At 49.7% G+C, this 18,492-nt stretch overlaps 1 pseudogene; it reads left to right on the top strand.

Moving 5' to 3' along the window:
* The first annotated feature begins 5,857 nt into the window (after nucleotides 1–5,857).
* Nucleotides 5,858–17,538, top strand: LOC141583005 (interleukin-9 receptor-like; annotated as a pseudogene).
* Nucleotides 17,539–18,492: the final 954 nt, after the last annotated feature.

The following is an 18,492-nucleotide window of genomic DNA, read 5'->3' as shown; positions in this document are numbered from 1 at the left end:
CTGTAAGACCCCTTGTCCGATAAGTTGGTGGAGTTGTTCCTGTAACAGCCTAGAAGAAAGAGCTGCCCCTACACCCATAAGAGAGAGAGGAACACTTACTCTTCTAATGACCCTCTTGTTTGCAATGAGGAAAGGATCTTGAGAGTGGCTTGTAATGCAGACGTTTGAGACATTCTCTGCTCCAGAGTACTGGATTCCTGCAGTGATGAAAGGCTCCTATTCTGTTAATATTATAGGAATGAGGCTTGGGTTTATTAGCTAACAAAAAATACTGCACCAGTGCCTTTTTGGGATTTTTGGGAGAATCTATGAGTTGCATATGTGACTCCCAAGTGAGTATGTGAAGGGTATAAACTATCTGGATATGGGTGGGTTGATTGGGGGATGGAGTAGACCGAGAGGGTGTGAGTAAAGCAGGAGCAGGCTGAGGAGAATGTGATAGGCAAAAGGAAGGATCATCTAAGACATCAGAAGCAGGGAGCGAGAAAGTTCCTCGGAAGCATACATAATATTTTTTTTTCTTTTTAAAGATAGGGTTTCATCATGTTGGCCAGGCTGGTCTTGAACCCCTGACCTCTGGTGATCTGCCTGCCTCAGCCTCCTAAAGTGCTGAGATTACAGGCACATAATAATTTTTAAGTAATTTTTGGTTTTGGGATAAAGCCAAAAAGGCCTGAACATACGGGACCTCTAAATAAAAACAAATAACAAAAATTATACACTTCTTTTAGAGAGATTGTGGGTTAAAATGAGGTCAGTTTTTGGCACTGCAACCCAAGGATGAGTAGGAATGAATTGAAGAATGAACTGGACCCATGTTGGGTTTAGATAAGGGACTATGAGATTTCTGAGATGTCTCTGAGTGATTTGGACCTCCCTTTTTCCTGTGGCTCACTCTATTCAGGGTTGTTTCACCATCTCTGCTCACTGCAACCTCCACCTCCTGGGTTCAAGCCATTGTCCTGCCACAGCCACCTGAGCAGCTGAGACTACAGTTGCATACCACCATGCCCAGATAATTTTTATGTGTTTGTGTGTGTGTGTGTGTGTGTGTGTGTGTGTGTGTGTGTGAATTTTTAGTAGAGATGGGTTTCACTATGACACCAAGCTAAATTTTTGTCTTTTTGTTTTTGTAGAAATGGAATTTTCACCATGTTGTCCAGGGTGGCCTTGAACTCCTGGGCTCAAACAATCCATTCGCCTCAGCCTCCCAAACTGTTGGGATTATTGGCATCAGCCAGCATGCCTGGCCTATTCCTTTTATTTAAGCTGTATTTTTAGTTCTTTGTAGATTGTAGGGGTAGAGAAGAGACAATGGGGGGGTGGGGAGGGAGGGGAGGGTGGGAAGGGATCACATGGGGAGAAGTGCCAGATATAGTATGCACCTAAAGTAAAATATTTTATTTTTTAAAGATGCATTTTTGTCTTCTTTTCCTTTTGGGATTTTTTGTTTTGTTATGTTTTGTTTTGTTTTGAGACAGAGTCTCACTCTGTCACCCAGGCTGGAGTGCAGTAGAGTGTTCCTGGCTCAGTGCAACCAACCTCTGCCTCCCAGCTTCAAGTGATTCTTCTGCCTCAGCCTCCCAGGTAGCTGGGATTACAAGTGTACACCACCATGCCCAGCTAATTTGTGTATTTTTACTACAGACAGGGTTTCACCATGTTGGCCAGGCTGGTCTTGAACTCCTGACCTCAAGGGATCTACCTGCCTTGGACTTCCAAAGTTCTGGGATTACAGGTGTCATACTGCACCTGGCCTTGGTTCTTTTGTATAGTTTTTGTTTCTCCTCTGATACTTTCTGTCTATTCATTGGGAGCATATTTTCCTTTATATCTTTAAGCATAGTTAGAGTATCAGCTTTAAAACTTTTGCTACGCCGGGCGCAGTGGCTCACACCTGTAATTCCAGCACTTTGGGAGGCCAATGAGGGTGGACAATGAGGTCATGATTTTGAGACCATCCTGATCAACATGGTGAAACCCTGTCTTTTCCAAAAATACGAAAAAAAAAAAAAAAAAAAAAAATTAGCTGGGCATGGTGCTGTGTACCTGTAATCCCAGCTACTCTGGAGGCTGAGGCAGAAGAATTGTCTGAACCCAGGAGGCAGAGGTTGCGGTGAGCCGAGATCACGCCATTACACTTCAGCCTGGGTAACAAGAGCAAAACTCCATCTCAAAGAATTAAAACAAACAAACAAACAAACAAACAAAAACAAAAACTTTGCTATTTCCAACAACTTATTCTTAGAAGTCAATCTTCATTGATTACCTTTTCTCTTAAGCACGTGTGACATAGTTCTGTTTCTTCATGTATCTGATAATTTTGCTTTTGAAGTTAGTTAGAAATTGTGCATGACATTCATTGTTGAGATTGTGTGTTCTATTTCTCTGGAGAATGTTTAATTTTTTTTTAATTTTGTTTTTGTTTGTTTGTTTATTATTTTAGCAGGCAGCAAACTGTCCTGAGGGGAACAGCTGAAACTTTTTTTTTTTTTTTTTTTTTTGAGACGGAGTTTCGCTCTTGTTACCCAGGCTGGAGTGCAATGGCGGGATCTCGGCTCACTGCAACCTCCGCCTCCTGGGTTCAGGCAATTCTCCTGCCTCAGCCTCCTGAGTAGCTGGGATTACAGGCACACGCCACCATGCCCAGCTAATTTTTGTATTTTTAGTAGAGACGGGGTTTCACTATGTTGACCAGAATTGTCTTGATCTCTTGACCTCGTGATCCACCCGCCTCGGCCTCCCAAAGTGCTGGGATTACAGGCTTGAGCCACCGCGCCCGGCCCAGCTGAAACTTTTATTCAGATTGTAGGTCATCCAGAGATTTCGGTAGAATTTAGATGCATAACTTGGAGCTCTCTTCTCTGGTTTTTCTTTTGAGAATTTCCTTTAACCCTATCCAGCTCTTGTGGTCCCTGCTTCTGAGTTTATGATATGGGTAGTGTGGTCTGCTGGTCTTTAGTTAATAGATTCTGGTTTCAGTAAGGCAGAAGGCACCCTGACAGTAAGAAAGAAGCTGTCTTGGTAAGGACACTAGTGCAGGGATGGCTCCAGTGAGTAGAACAGTATATGCTTGTAGCAGATAAGATGGGAGCCTAGTTGATTAAAATTCAAATGTTAGAAAGAAATGTGACATGTCCCTTGTCATTGCTAAGGTGTTTGTTTCATGGGTTTGAGCCTTTGATTCAATCTCTTCATGTGTCCTGATGTTCTCAGACTCCAGAGAGCTACAGTTTTACCTAAACCTTACCCAAGATGTTGTGATGTGCACTACCCACACAAGAACACACACATGTGCATATATGTGCTGTCATACATACATGTGTGCAGTTACACTCACACATACACACACTACCATATACATACATATACACACACTGAAATATGACCTTATTTGGGACCCTAACGAACACACAACTAATAAATACATGAAAAGATGCTTATCTCGAGTAATACTCAGGGAAGTACAAATTAGAACCACATTGAGATAGCTTGCCTATTAGATTGGCAAAGATTAAAAAAATGGATAATGTTTACTGTTGGTGAGGATTTACAGGCATTCTTACATTGTTGGTAAGAGTAAAAGTCTATGCAATTTTTTTTTTGTAGAGCCACTTCTCAGCTTCTATCAATATTTTAAAATGCTAATCCTGAGACCCCACAATTCCACCCTTAGCAATTTTTCCTATAGTAGGACTCACTCTGTTGGTTGAAGATCCATGCCCAGAATTGTTCACTACCTTCATTTAAAATAGCATATATGCTTGAGCCCAGGAGTTTGAGGCTGCAGTGAGCTATGGTCATGTCACTGCAGTCCAGCCTGAGTGACAGAGCAAGAGTTTGTCTCTTAAAACAATGAAAATAGGCTGGGCGTGGTGGCTCATGCCTGTAATCCCAGCACTTTGGGAGGCTGAGGCAGGTGGATCGCGAGGTCAGGAGATGGAGATCATTCTGGTCAACATGGTGAAACCCTGTCTCTATTAAAAATACAAAAATTTAGCCGAGCATGGTGGTACGTGCCTGTAATCCTACTCAGGAGGTTGAGGCAGGAGAATTGCCTGAACCCAGGAGGCGGAGGTTAAGGTGAGCCAAGATTGCACCGATGCACTCCAGCCTAGGTAACAGGAGGGAAACTCCATCTCAAAAAAAGAAAAAAAAAAAAAAAGAAAAATGAAAATAGCATGTACAGACAACAATTCAAATGTTCATTGCAGAAATTATGATTATTACCGTTTTTCTTTTAGAGACAGGGTGTCAATCTGTTGCCCAGTCTAATCTTGACCTCCTGGGATCCTCAAGGGATCTTCCAGCCTCTGCTTCCCAAAGCTGTGGGATTACAGGTGTGAGGCACTGGGTCTAGACCATTGCAGGGATTATTAAACCATGGCATATACTACCATTGAAGTCATGATGTGCGTTTTTGTATTTTTTTTTTGTTGTTGTTGTTGTTGTTTGTTTGTTTGTTTGTTTGAGATGAATATTTGCTCTTGTTACCCAGGCTAGAGTGCAATGGCGTGATCTCGGCTCACCACAACCTCCGCCTCCTGGGTTCAGGCAATTCTCCTGCCTCAGCCTCCTGAGTAGTTGAAATTACAGGCACACGCCACCATGCCCAGCTAATTTTTTTGTATTTTTAGTAGAGACGGGTTTTCATCATGTTGACCAGGATGGTCTCAATCTCTTGACCTCGTGATCCACCCACCTCGGCCTCCAAAAGTGCTAGGATTACAGGCTTGAGCCACCACACCTGGCATGAGGTCGGTTTTATGTGCCAACATAGAAAGATGGTGCAAAACTATAGGGGAAATTTTTTGCATAGACTTTTACTCTCACCAGCAATGTAACAATGCCTGAAGAAGGCTGCAAAGTGGCAGCACAGCAGGAGTCTTTAAGAAATATGTATTTGTTTCAGCTCAAGAAGTGTCTGGACGGGTGCCATCACCCGCACCTGTAATCCCAGCACCTAGGGAGGCTCAGGTGGGTGGATCACTTGAGATTAGGAGTTTGAGACCAGCCTGGTCAACATGGTGAAATCCCATCTCTAATAAAACACCAAACAATCATCTGGCCTTGGTGGTGGTTGCCTGTAATCCCAGCTACTCAGGAGCTGAGGCAGGAGAATATTCTGAACTCTGGAGCAGAGGATGCGGTGAGCTGAGATCGCATCACTGCATTCCCGCCTGGGTGACAGAGTGAGCCTCAGTGAAAATAAAAATCAAAAAAGTAAAAGCAAAAATGTCTCCATGCATTTGTGCCTAACTGCTTACAGTAGCTACTTCTGGGGGAAGGTGAAAGGGGACCCTGTTAAAAATGTTCTCTTCTGTATTGTTTTTCTTCAAATGAGTCTGCATTGCTTTTGTGTGTAATACTCTCCCAAAGCCTGATGTTCAGTTTGCCTTAGCTGATGGAAGGAGAAACTGAACCTCGGGTTTTGGCAAAGCATACGAGAGAAGGGCACTGCTCTGCACCTGCACAGGGTCCTCGCTTCCTGGGGCCAGTTTAATGCATGTCAGTGGTGTTTCTTGGGAAGAACACAGAGGACACTCACTTGCCAGTCAGTAGACAAATCACTGAAGTCTATGTCTGGCAGTCCTCAGTGTCACAGGGACTGTCATGTCTCACAGTTCCCTGGGTTACAAGATCAGCAGTGGCAGACACTTCTCAGCTCTGCTTGGGAGAGCAGCTCTGTAATGTGCTTGTGGTTTCAGATGTGGACGGCCTATGTGAACTTGTCGTGCAAGGCTCACATCACCAGCTGCGGCAGTTATCTCCTGAATCAGCCTGAGGGTCTTTGCTGTGCAACCAGAGACATTTGGGTGACAAGTCACCTCCAGGTTGGGGGTGCCTCAGATTTGTGATGGGACTGGGCAGATGCATCTGGGAAGGTGAGTCTGTGCTTTGGGTTTCTCAACCTCTCCAGTCAGCATGAAATTCAGGAGGTAGAGAAGGACAAGTGGCCCTCCATCCATGGGCCCAGGAAGCCACTGTGGAAGCATGTCATTTTAGAGCACCACCCTAGCTTTACCTCCGCTGGTGTTCTGGCATTGGGTATGTTTTAGAGATAGCAAAATTTGCAGAGCTGACCTCAAGGATTCCAAACTAATTTCCAGACCTGTAGGGGTCATGGGTTCTACTGTGGCCAGTGTGAACATGCTCCAAGTAGATGGAGGGAAGGACATTGTCTTTGTCAGACAGAATTTCTAATTATGGAAGGAACTCTGCTTCCTCGATGATTGAACTGAACCTTTGTGGGGGTGAGAATAAATGAGCATACTTGGGCTCCAATTGTCATGGCCACAGGCTGAAGCTGAGGTCTAGGCCCAGGCCCGGGAAAGCCTCTAGCAAACACCAGGCATTTGGTTGTTTTAGTGCAGAAGAGGAGCCAGGAGGATTGGGATACCCCACTGGACCTGTGTGTGGGGCAGCAGGTTAGGGTGGAATTCCAGATGGAGGGTCAACCCAGCCAAGCAGAGGAAGGGGAGGAGAGGGTTTGTTTCAGAAAGAGCATAGCCCTCTCAGTTTCCTGGGAAATATATAGTCTGGAGGACGTGGGCCCTGGTGGGATCCTCCTGTGCCGTCCCTGCCCCCTGCTCTTCCTGTGACGTGTGCTGTTCTGGGCTCACCCTTTCTTCAGAGTTTAGCTACATGGGGTAGATTAGTACCAAGAGTGGGTATCCTCACAGCACGTCTTTAAGTAACATCCCAGAGCCCTGCTTCTGGATGCTGACAACATGAACATCATCCAGAAGCAAGGGCAGCCTATGCCAGAGTGGAGGGGTTGGAGAAAGATTTATCAAACAGTTGAGATGGGTGCAGGGAATGCAACATGATCAGACAGGGTCTTGCCTCAAGGAGCCTCATGTAGGGACATCACACAGTGATGACCTTCAACTACAGTGGGGTAGCAAAGCTGTGGGCAGAGCAGGCAACACATGGGTACCTCTTCACAAAGACAGCAGGAAGAAGATGGGCATCATTTTTCCGTCTCAGCTGCAGACTCCAGGAATCTGTGCCAATACCTTTACTCCAGCCCTGGCCTATGACCACTGCCCAACCCTTGGGTCCTGTCAATTCAGGCCCCTGCTCCCATTTCCAGCCCTATCTTCTGTCACACCTTCCATGACCCCAGGCTCCAGCTGCGTCTAGGGTACCAGGGTCTGCATTTCTTCCTCTTCCCCCAGCTGACAGAAGAACTTGCTGGACAAGTGTCCACTTAAATAGCAACTTCCACCCTATCCACCTCAATGGCTGCCAGCCTACTGAATGGGCTAGAAGAACCAGGATATGCTTCCCCACCCCCATTACAAAAGACAAAATTAGACCAGGTGTGTTGGCTCATGCCTCTCATCCCAGAACTTTGGGAGGCCAAAATCGGTGGATGACTTGAGGCTGAGAGTTTGAGACTAGCCTGACCAACATGGTGAAACCCGTTCTCTACTAAAAATACAAAAATCAGGCCGGGAGTGGTGGCTCACGCCTGTCATCCCAGCACTTTGGGAGGCCGAGGCAGGTAGATCACTAGGTCAAGAGATTGAGACCATCCTGGCCAAGATGGTGAAACCTCGTCTCTACTAAAAATAAAAATGAAAATAAAAAATAAGCTGGGCATGTTGTTGGGTGCCTGTAGTTCCAGCTACTCAGGAGGCTGAGGTGGGAGAATCACTTGAACCCAGGAGGCGGAGGTTGCAGTGAGCTGAGGTCGTGCCACTGCACTCCAGCCTGGCAAGTGGTGACAGACTGAGATTCTGTCTCGGAAAAAAAAAAAAAAAAATTAGTGAGATGTGGTGACACATGCTTGTAATCCCAGCTACTTGGGAGGCTGACACAGGAGGATCCCTTGAACTCAGGAGGTGTAGGTAGCAGTCAGCCGTCATCACACTACTGCACTCCAGCCTGGGTGACAGACCAAGATGTCATCCCCCCCCAAAAAAATAAAATAAAATAAAATAAATTATATATAATAAGCTCTGTGTAATTATATAAGGACAATTTGGAGAGTGTGCTTCATGTCACAGAGGAGCCCAGGGCTACCTAGCCAGCCTCCCTGACGGTGGCCTGCTCTGGTCTAAAATTCTGCTTGGTGTTACCTGAGTGCTCAGGGGATGAGGACCAGGGAGGGTGAAGGGCTGAGCCTGTCTGAAGACCCTCCTGTGGGTGTGGCAGAGCCTGTGGCCTGAGGCAGGGCTCCAAGTGCAGGGCAGCCCACAGCTTCACAGTGGCCCAGGAAATCAGGGCAGTCAGGCCACAAGGCTCAGTAGCCATCTGGGCCAGGCCTTGACATGGAGGCCATGGAAGAGATAGGGATCTCAGAAGAGACCAAAAATTGACCCATGGACTGAAGGCTATGACCACAGACCCAGTCTGGGAGAGGCTGTGCAGGGCAGTGATGTCAGCCAGGCTCCCCAGCAGGACTGGGAGTGTCAGGGGCAGCTCTGTCCCAGGTTGCAGACACTGGGTTTCCCTCCTGCTCTCACAACCATCCTGTGAGCGGGTGTTGTTTGAGCTATGGTGAGGCCTCCCTGCTGACATCCAGGGGCAGGGAGGCTGCAGGTCGGGATGTGTGCACCTGCCTGGACTGATTGGCCCTGTGGTCCAGGATGGAGGAAGGGACCTCTTCCTTCAGCCACCCCATCCCACTCCTTGCTCTCAAGCCATCTGCTTCTGGGTTAGCCTATGGCCGGCCTGGCCTGATTCTACGCAGATGTGGCTGTTTCTCCACGGCTGCTGTAGCGGTCATTCTTCTTGGGGCCTAGGTCAGCTCTTAGGTGTGGCTGTTGTGCCTGGGCTTCCTTACGGTCCTGGTAATCATTCTAACCCTGCTTTCACATATCCCAAGAGGTGGCTGACTGTCTTCCCCATCTTTCCAGTAACTCCTGCAAGAAGGAACAGACACTGCTGCAGAGAACTTGCCATGGTGTTTCATGCTGTGGCTGGTGGTGACAGGCTACACGCTCCATTCTAGGGAAGGGCGAGACTTCCTGATCATCAGTCTTAATGGGGGACTGTCCTGTGGGTACCTGGATACACTGCCGGGAGTGGCGTGTAGTGGGGTTAGTGTAGTGCCCACTGTCCATTGAGGATGTGCAGGTTTCTTAAGGGTGTACTTGATGTAGTTTGCATGCATGTCTGTTTTTATTTCTCCTTCCTTATCACTAATCAGTCTTGTATAACTAGGCTGGCCCTGCTTCCCGCCTAGGGGTTATCCTGCCTAGTAGCATCTGGAGCTGCAAATGGGGTGATAGGGCATCAGCAGACTTCCCACACCCAAGTACTTTCTGACACCCAGCCCCTCATCTCCAGCCAACCTCTGTCTCCCCCAGAGATCCTGGGGCTCAGGCCTCACACTTCAGCATGGGGGGCTTTGCCCTTCTGGTGGTGCTCTTCCTTGGGACAGATACCCTGCCCGCTACCATCCTTGTCCACCTTCCTGGGGCAGAACCCTGGGATGGGTCTTTAAGAAGACAAAAAGGAGAGAGAATACATAGAGGCTGGGCACGGTGGCTCACACCTGTAATTCCAAGACTTTGGGAGGTCAAGACAGGTGGACCCCTTGAGGTCAGGAGTTCAAAACCAGCCTGGCCAACATGGTGAAACCCCATCACTACTAAAAATACAAAACAAGTAGCCGGGTGTGGCGGCAGACGCTTGTAATCCCAGCTACCTGGGAGGCCAAGGCAGGAGAATCACTTGAAACAGAAAGGCAGAGGTTGCAGTGAGCCAAGATTGCACCACCGCACTCCAGCCTGATCAACAGAGGGAGACTCCATTTAAAAAAATAAAAAAAAATAAAATAAAAAATAAAAAATAAAAAAATAAAAAAAATTCTGTAGAGGTTGTCTGTGTGACCCTGGGCAAGCCATCTCCCCTTCTCAGGACTCAGCTCCTTGCCTGTGAATGCGAGTAACAAGTTCCCCCAACCCTGACTCCTCTGCGGGGGTGTGGGGAGATGGGCTGGCTGAGGCAGACGTGGAGACCTAGCTGAGTCAGAGTACAGGATCTAAGTTTGAGGGTGCACCTCACACACTGCAGTCATGAGTCTGGCTGGGTCAAATGGCTTTTCTGAGCTTCAGTTTCTTATGAGTAAAGCCTGGGCAATGGTGCCCAGTGTCTTTCTTTATTTTATTTTATTTTATTTTTTTTTAAAGAAGTTTACAAAATTTACAAAAAAAAAAATTCTGTTTTAGGTTTTGGGGTACATGTGAAGAACATGCAAGATTGTTGGATAGGTATACACATGGCAGTGTGATTTGCTGCCTTCCTCCCACTCACCTATATCTGTCATTTCTCCCCATGCTATCTCTCCCCACCCCCCACTGTTTCTCCCCTATTTCCCTCCAACAGACCCCAGTGTGTGATGCTCCCCTCCCTGTGTCGTGTTCTCGTTGTTCAACCCCTGCCCATGAGTGAGAACATGCAGTGTTTGATTTTCTACTCGTGTCAGTTTGCTGAGAATGATAGTTTTCAGGTTCATTCATGTCCATACAAAGGACACAAACTCATTGTTTTTTTTTTATGGCTGTGTAATATTCTATGGTATATATGGGATTATATCCAAAGGATTATAAATCGTTCTACTATAAGGACACTTGCACACGAATGTCTTTTGCAGCATGGTTTACAATAGCAAAGACATGGAACCAACCCAAATGCCCATCAATGAAAGACTGGACAGGTTGCCCAGTGTCTTTCACAGGACACTGCGTGAGTGGGGAGCACCCCTCCAGAGCAATTCATGGGGAGCACCCCTCCAGAGTGGGATGGCTCGCTCGCACAGGGCCCTCAGCCCAGTCCTTTGCAGGCTGGACCTTGGAGAGTGAGGCCCTGAGGCAAGTCATGGGCACCTGGCTCCTGGCCTGCATCTGCATCTGCACATGTCTCTGCTCGAGAGTCTCCATCCCAGGGGAAGAACGAGGTGAGAGCTGGGCACTGGTGTCTGTGTGAGATGGGTGGAGAACTAGGGCATGTCTGGGGGACTGGATTGTCCTCTGTTGAGCCCCTAGGAAAAGGTTTGGCCCAAACTGTGCTGGGGCATGTCCTCTAGGGGTCAGCCTGGACCTCAGTCTCTAGTCTCCGACCTATACCTCCCTACCTTCGGCGTCTAGATTGACCTTAGTCTCATTTCTTTCATCCTCTTGACACCTCTCTGAGTCTAACTGGCCCAGGCACCATGAGTCAGAGCTCATCCCTTCCCAGGCCTATCAGTGCTTCCCTGAATAGATTCTGGGATCGTTGACTGGTGACTGCCCTGCGAAGGTGTCAACCATCAGATCCCGCCAACCCTCCAGCTCAGCTCTGCCCTGAAGCACTTACCGTTGGCTCCCAACCATCATTATTTCCAGGGCCAAGGGCTGAAACCTTTACCTGCCTCACCAACAACATCCTGAGGATCCATTGCCACTGGTCTGCCTCAGAGCTGGCCTAGGGCTCCAGCACCTGGCTCCTCTTTACCAGGTGAGGATGGAGGGCCATGACCACCTGGACAGGGATGAGGGAGAGGTCTCCAGGATTGCAGCAGTTGCACCAGAACAGTGTAGCAGCACCCTTTCCAGCAACCAGGTGCCTGGTGGCACACATAAGTGCATGTTGCAGGGCAGTGAGTGCACTCTACTCCTGCCACCCGAGGCGGTGATCCTGCCATCCAACAATTTCACCATCACTTTCCACCACTGCGTGTTTGGGAGGGAGCTGATCAGCCTGGTGGACCCACAGTACCTGCCCCAGAGACACGGTGAACAGCATCTATAGGCCTGGGATGGACCCGTTGGCAAGTATATCCTGGCTGCCTGGTAGCTGGGGGCAACACCCCAGTGGCCCAGTGAGTGTTCTCAGTCCCTGCCAAGTGAGATCCAGGGCTGGGGGTGGGGTGGCCCCTGGGAGGCGAGGGCCCACATAGTTACTGCAGGGGCAGGGTTTTAGCATGAAATAAAGATGCAGGGCTGCTAGTTGGGGCACGGCTGCCATTTAAGTCATGGGAAATGCTCTTCAGTCATCCCAGGAAGGACTCCAATAATATGTTGGGAAGAAGTTCCAGCAGTTGACTGAGAAGGAAAGGGAAGCAATATTTAGAAACCACCTAATCACGCTGTGGAGGCCAGTGGAAGTGATTGCTGTCCTGTCCCGCCTGGGGCTTTACTGGACCCGTCTTCCAGTCAGGTGTCTGGTTGGAGAGGGTCTTGACCATGCCCGTTGGGAATCTTTCAGATCTCCAGTCTTGGGTGTGCTGACTGACAGACCCAGACCCATGGACCTTCAGCCTCACATGGATTCACTCTGTTCCAGTAAATCTGGATCCACCCTCCGACTTGCAGAGTAATGCCAGCACTGGCCACTGCACGCTGACCTGGATCATCAGTCCTGCCTTGGAGCCAATGACCACACTTCTCAGCTATGAGCTGGCCTTCAAGAAGCAGGAAGAGGTAACACTTTGGCTGGTTTTCTCCAGAGTCCTCTCTCCTGGGAACAGCAGCCCAGGGCAGAATCCCCACTCTACACAGGGAGATGTCAACTGGCAGTGATGAGGCGGGGAGGAACTAGAGCTAGGTGTGTGTGTACATACACATATACTGACATGCACATGTGTACGCTTTGTGTGCGTGCATGGGAGTTAGGGTGAGTTGTGCCTGTCTCTGTGGGTGTGTGCCCATAAGTGTGGTGAGTGTGCATGTATGTACTTATGTGTGCACACATGGAAATGAGCACACTTACGTGTTTGCACACCCATGTTTGTGTGTTTATATGTAAGTGTACATGAAAGTGTGCCAGTGCCTGGTGTTTGTATATGTGAGTGTGCCTGTGTGGATGAGTGTGTATGCAACTGTGGTGAGTGTGGTGAGTGTGCTCATGCATAAATGCATGTGCTGTGCATATGAGTGTGCATGCAACTGTGATGAGTGTGAAAGCGTCCCTGTAGATGTTTGCCTGCGTGTGCATATGTGTATCTGGGGCAAATGCAGCTGTGTCTGTGTGTGAGTGTCAGTGTCAAAGTATGCCTTCTCTGTGTGTGCACTCATGAATGTGGCAAGTGCACCTGTGTGTTAACACAGGCATGTTATATGCATATAATAATACATGTGTGTATTCTCGATGGTTGAAGGTTGAAGCCCCACCTTCAGTCCCTGCTAACTGTCTCCACTCCCACAGTGGGCCCAACACATTGTTGGAGTTACCGGGCTTATACTTGAAGCCTTTGAGCTGGACCCTGGCTTTATTCATGAGGCCAGGCTGCGTGTCCAGATGGCCATGATGGAGGATGACATGGGGGAGGAGGAACGTTATACAGGCCAGTGGAGTGAGTGGAGCCAGGCTGTGTGCTTCCAAGCTCCTCAGAGAAAAGGTGGGCACTGCTTTGGCTCCTGCACTTCTAGAGTCTGGGCTGGGTGTACTCTACCCTGTTCACCTCACCCCCACACGCTTTCAACCTCCTGGAAGCCCCTCCTTGAGGTAGTCATGCCCCAGTTGACACCCATCCTCTGAAGCTCTGAGGTCTAAATGGAGGAAGCAAACACCTGTCAACGCTGGGGCTTCCTGAGAACTTGTAGTCAGTGGCACCTGTTAGGACTGAGGTCGGCAGGGCTGCACACCAGGGCTGGTGCTCCTGCATGGAGGCTGGATGTGACCTCAGTGTCCTTAGTGAGAGCTGGGCTGACCCTTGTGCATTGCAGTGCTGAGAGGTCCCATGGACCTTATGACCCAACATGTGGAAGATGGGAAGAGTGAGGCCCAGGTATATGGCTCATAAACAAGGTCCTTCAACAGGTGACACAAACCTTCAAGGCCCATCACAAATCTTCCACTTTGGCCCAGGGCACTAAACGGTGCACCTTTGCCATGAAGATTTGTGGGGAGCCTCCTGGCACTGAGGCTGCTCACAACCCTGTGCCCTTCCTGCCCACAGGTCCTCTGATCCCACCTTTGGGGCACCCAGACAACATCCTTGTTGCTGTGTCTGTCTTTCTCCTGCTGACTGGCCTGATCTACTTTCTGTTCAAGCTGCCACCCAGGTAGGTAGCTGGTGTGTGTGTGTGTGTGTGTGTGTGTGTGTGTGTGTGTGTGTGTGTACTTGTGTGAAAGGGTAAGGGTGTACATGTCTTAGCATACGTGTGAAGATGTATCTCTATGTGCATGTGTGAGTGTGAGGTGGGTGGTGTATCAAGGGCCACCCCTGTCTGGTTCCTCCCTTCCCCTCCCCACTGTCGAGGTTAACAGTGGAGTGGGCTTCTCCAGTCTTCCCCGTGGGCCAGAAGAAGGTTCTCAAGTTGCCAGGGGAGAGAAGGGAAGGGGCATCTGGGGCAGAGGCTGAAGATAAGGACAGCTTGGTCCCAACCAAACCCAGAATCATGGAGATCGGGAGCCCAAGGTCCTGGTCTCCTGCCTCTGGAGGAGCTCTGTTCGTTCATCTGTTCACACATTCTATGAAAGGACATTTGGGGCATCTGGTGTGCATGGGACCCTGTTCTCACCCTGGCAGATGTGTTAGAGAACAAGCTGGACAAGGGCACTCCTTAAATAAACCATCATGCCTCATGCACCGCATGTCAGGTTTCAAGAGAGGGTGCTGGGGCCGTGTCAGGGAGTAGATGTGAAAAAGAGGGTGTGGGGACAGGGGTGTTGGCTGGGGCCAAGTGGGAGGGCACTTGGCTTCTCCTTGGAGCAAAGGAAAGTATGAAACTGTGTGATACAACCTACTTTATCTTTTGAGGAATGGATCGCTGGACAAGGGGACATGGGAGACCTTCTGGAGGCCAATGTGCACCAATAGGGTACCCACCAGGAGATGATTTGGCTTGAGCCAGCCAAAGAAGTGGAGAAAGAGCAAAGAAGAGGGAATTGCGGGGTCTTAGGAGGAGAAATAGAGGGGACATGTGGCTGGTTGAGATATGAGTGGTGACCCCTGAGGTGGGGAAAATGGGAAGAGCCTTGCTGGGAAGTTGGTGAGGTCTCTTTGGACCTGCTGGTTTGGAGCCCCAGGTGACACCCTTGTGGGAGAGTCAGTGGATCCTCAGCAGCAAGTCTGGTGCTCAGGGAGACACTGGGTGGCGTGGGAGCTGCAGACCTCCTGCTGATGACAAAGACGAGTTTCTGGAGGTGCTGGCTCCCTTTGTGGACTGAGGACACAGCCGGTAACTCTCTGTTCTGAACCTGCCATTGCAGGTCATGCTGTCAAGGACGTGTGCCTCGGCATAAATCAGTCTCATGTGGCCATTAGGCAAGGAGGCCCAGATGGGTCCTGACCCAAGAGTGGGTTGGGATGTGATGAGATGGAAGAGAGGCTCATCCTCTGCAGTGACCTCAGTCCACTTGCATTGCCATAGCCCTCTGACTGGCCTCTCCTGGCCTCAGGGTGAAGAGAACCTTCTACCAGAACGTGCCCTCTCCAGCGGCATTCTTCCAGCCCCTCTACAATATGCACAATGGGAACTTCCACGTGGGTGCAGAGACCATGGCAGGGTGTGGGGGGCAGGGGTTCACTAGAACACTGGCCTGCTCAACATGTTGGCTTTCATGAGGGCTGGCAGCCAGTGTGGGAGCTTTGTTTATGCTTGGAGTCCTTTTTGTATATTAAGTGAATTTCGATTTATACCATGTCTCAAATGGGGAAAAATTAATTTTATTTTTCCATTGCTGATGCCTTTTTGTTCTCGTGTCTCCAGTTCCGTTGTTGATGGAAAAAAAAAAAACTGTAAATGTCTAATGACTTATCTCTGTCTCCTCTGGTTTGTACCTGTCTGCACCCACCACATGCCTCACCTCCTCCTCCTGTGAAGTCGTTTGTGGGGAAGGGTCTGTGGTGGATGCACTGCCATTGGGGCTCTCACTGCCACTGGGCTCCTGCTCTGCCTAGTCCCCTGGTCCCCATCGGATCACACTTTCCTCCCTCCCCCCCATGTTGGGCTCTCAACCGAGGAACCAGTGAGCAACTGGGCTGGAGGTTCATGCCCTCTGAGTGGGAGGAGGGGGAGAGAAAGGGCTCCAGTGGTCTCTGGTTTTTCCCTTTAGACTCCTCATTTTGGGCAGAGGACAAGAAGCAGTGAGTGTTCCTTCCTGTGGTCTGAACCAAGTTGGCCCCTCTTCTCCAGGATCTTCCCTGCTGGATGTCCTCGGGCATCCCTGGACCCTCTGTGGCAAGGATGTTCCCTCCACACCAGGGCTCCTGCTTACTGTGCAGAAAAATCCTTTTCTCGCTCAATAAGGAGCCTAGTTTTCAAGATTTTTGTCCAAAAATAGAATTTGAAACATGAACTGACACCTGGCTTCTTTCAGAGTCCCCCTCTTTTCCTAAGGTGGTAGGTGTGACTCTTAAGAACCTGGGCAGCTGAGAACAAGGCTGAGTAGGGCACAAATTGTGATGGTCACCTGGACTGTCATCCTGTTGCAGGCACCAGCCCTTCCCTAGAGAACCAGGGCACTTGCCAGGGGTTATTTAGACCCTTGGGCAGGGATCTAGTGCCATGGGTTGGTCTCCAGAGAGTAGAGCAATGAGGGAGGGTGTGGTGTGTGTGGTGCATGGGCTGGAGGCTCCTGGTCCCACCAAGAGAACAGCTTCTTTTTTGGATGTAGGGGGCCCCCTGTTGCCCCACAGAAGGATTCAGTTCTGCTGGTCTTAGCCAAGTGCTTTGAAAGTCACCAGTCCTGACAGCGACTCTTGTGTGTGCGTGTGTGTACGTGTGTGTCAGGTAGGAGTGCCCAGTCCCAGTAGCTGATGAAAGGCCCTGAGGCACATGCTATCAGACGTTGGCTCTATCCTGGGCAGATATCACCATCTGTACCTTGGTTCAGGCTGTTGTGAGCACCAAGCACTTTGCTGGGGGAGTCATGAGGGCCCGAAGGGACTCAGGGTTCCATGTTCAGGCTACGATGGCACATGGAGCAATGACAGAATGTTCAAGATGCAGGTGCTGCTTGGCCTCTGGGTGTGGACTTCAGGAGGGCTTCCTGGAGGAGGACGGAGGCTGGGCTTGCCAGAAAGGAGGCAGCTGCTCCCACGATGAGTTCTGAACATGCTGCCTGAGCCCTTCCTTCCTCCCACACTCTGTTCCAGACTTGGATGGGGGTCCACAGGACCAGCGTGCTGCTGAATCAAGACTGTGAAGGCACCTCACGAGGAGCCTTGGAACCCCGCATCCAGGAGGCCATTGCACTGTTCACCTGTGGCCCACTGTATCCTTGAAATTCTGTGTGTCTGGAGGAAGAGAGGAGAGGGCACAGTCGCTTGCCTATCTGCCACAGGAGGACTGGACCCCCATGTCCCCCACCAGGCCAGCTCCCCCAAACTCAGACAGCAGCAGCAGGAGCAGTGACTACTCTGGTGTCTTGGACTGCTATGGGGGACGCCATCCCTCAACCTTCCGTAGAAACATGCAGAGCTCTGGGCCCATCCCAACCCTGGCCTGTGGCCTTTCCTGTGAGCATCAGGGCTTGGAGACCCATCAAGAAGGTTCCTGGATGCTGGCTGGTCACTGCCAGAGGACTGGGCTGCATGAGGACCTCCAGGGAATGTTGCTCCCTCCTGTCTTCAAGTCTCGGTCCCAGATATTCTAGGTCCCTGATGTATCATGTCCATTTGGGAAAATGGACTGAAGTCTCTGGAGCCCTGGTCTGGGACTGAACCTCCTTAGAAGGGGTCCGCTAGCAGTGGTCAGAGGTCCTGTCTGGATGGAGGCTTGAGCTGGTCCCAGTGTTCTCCTGATCCTCCTTTCTAGAGATTAAAAGGGGCTTGATGGCTGTTGCAAGGTATTGATAACTGGGAGGAGGGGCCAGAGGAGGAGTGAGGGGTGGGGTTTGACCAGCCCTGGGCTTTCTGGGCTCTAGAACTGGCACAGTGGAGGCTCAATGACTTCTGGGGACAGCAGTGTCTTAAGGAGGGTGCCATGCATAATTTATGGGTTAGGAGAGTGTCATCACACATATGGGGGACGGTGATCAGATGCATTAAAGAATCAGGCTAACACATACATTGCGTGACTAGAAAATGGCAATAAGCTCTTCTTTGGGTGGAGATTTTAGTATTATCATGAGGCCAGGGGTAAGTATTATCATAAGGCCACGGTCATTCTCCTGGCCTTGTGCACCAGCAGATGATAGGGTCAACTACCTTATGGTGGGATGATGCTTCTTTTATTTTTTTCTCAGACAGTTGGCAAGGTCTAGTCAGCTAGTATGGTACCTGGAGGTTGATGCTGCAAGGTCTGGTGGTCAGTGGGCATGTATGGAACATGTTAGTGGGAGTGGGCCAAGTCCCATTTCTGCTCTGTCTCAGCAGGCGTATGCTCCCTCTGAAGATACTAAGGAAGGATCAGTTTCAGGCCTCTCTTCATCTTCTGTTAGTTTCTTGGCTTGTGACAGCAAAGCTCCAATCTTTTTTGTTTTGTTGCCCAGGCTGGAGTGCAGTGGCACAATCTTGGCTCAATGCAACCTCCATTTCACCTCCCGGGTTCAAGCGATTCTCCTGACTCAGCCTCTGGAGTAGATAAGATTACAGGCACCTGCTACTGT

This window comes from Saimiri boliviensis, chromosome Y, assembly GCF_048565385.1.
Source record: "Saimiri boliviensis isolate mSaiBol1 chromosome Y, mSaiBol1.pri, whole genome shotgun sequence".
Lineage (NCBI taxonomy): Eukaryota > Metazoa > Chordata > Mammalia > Primates > Cebidae > Saimiri > Saimiri boliviensis.
The sequence above is the reverse complement of the archived record's forward strand: the minus strand, read 5'-3'. Positions and strand labels throughout refer to the sequence as shown.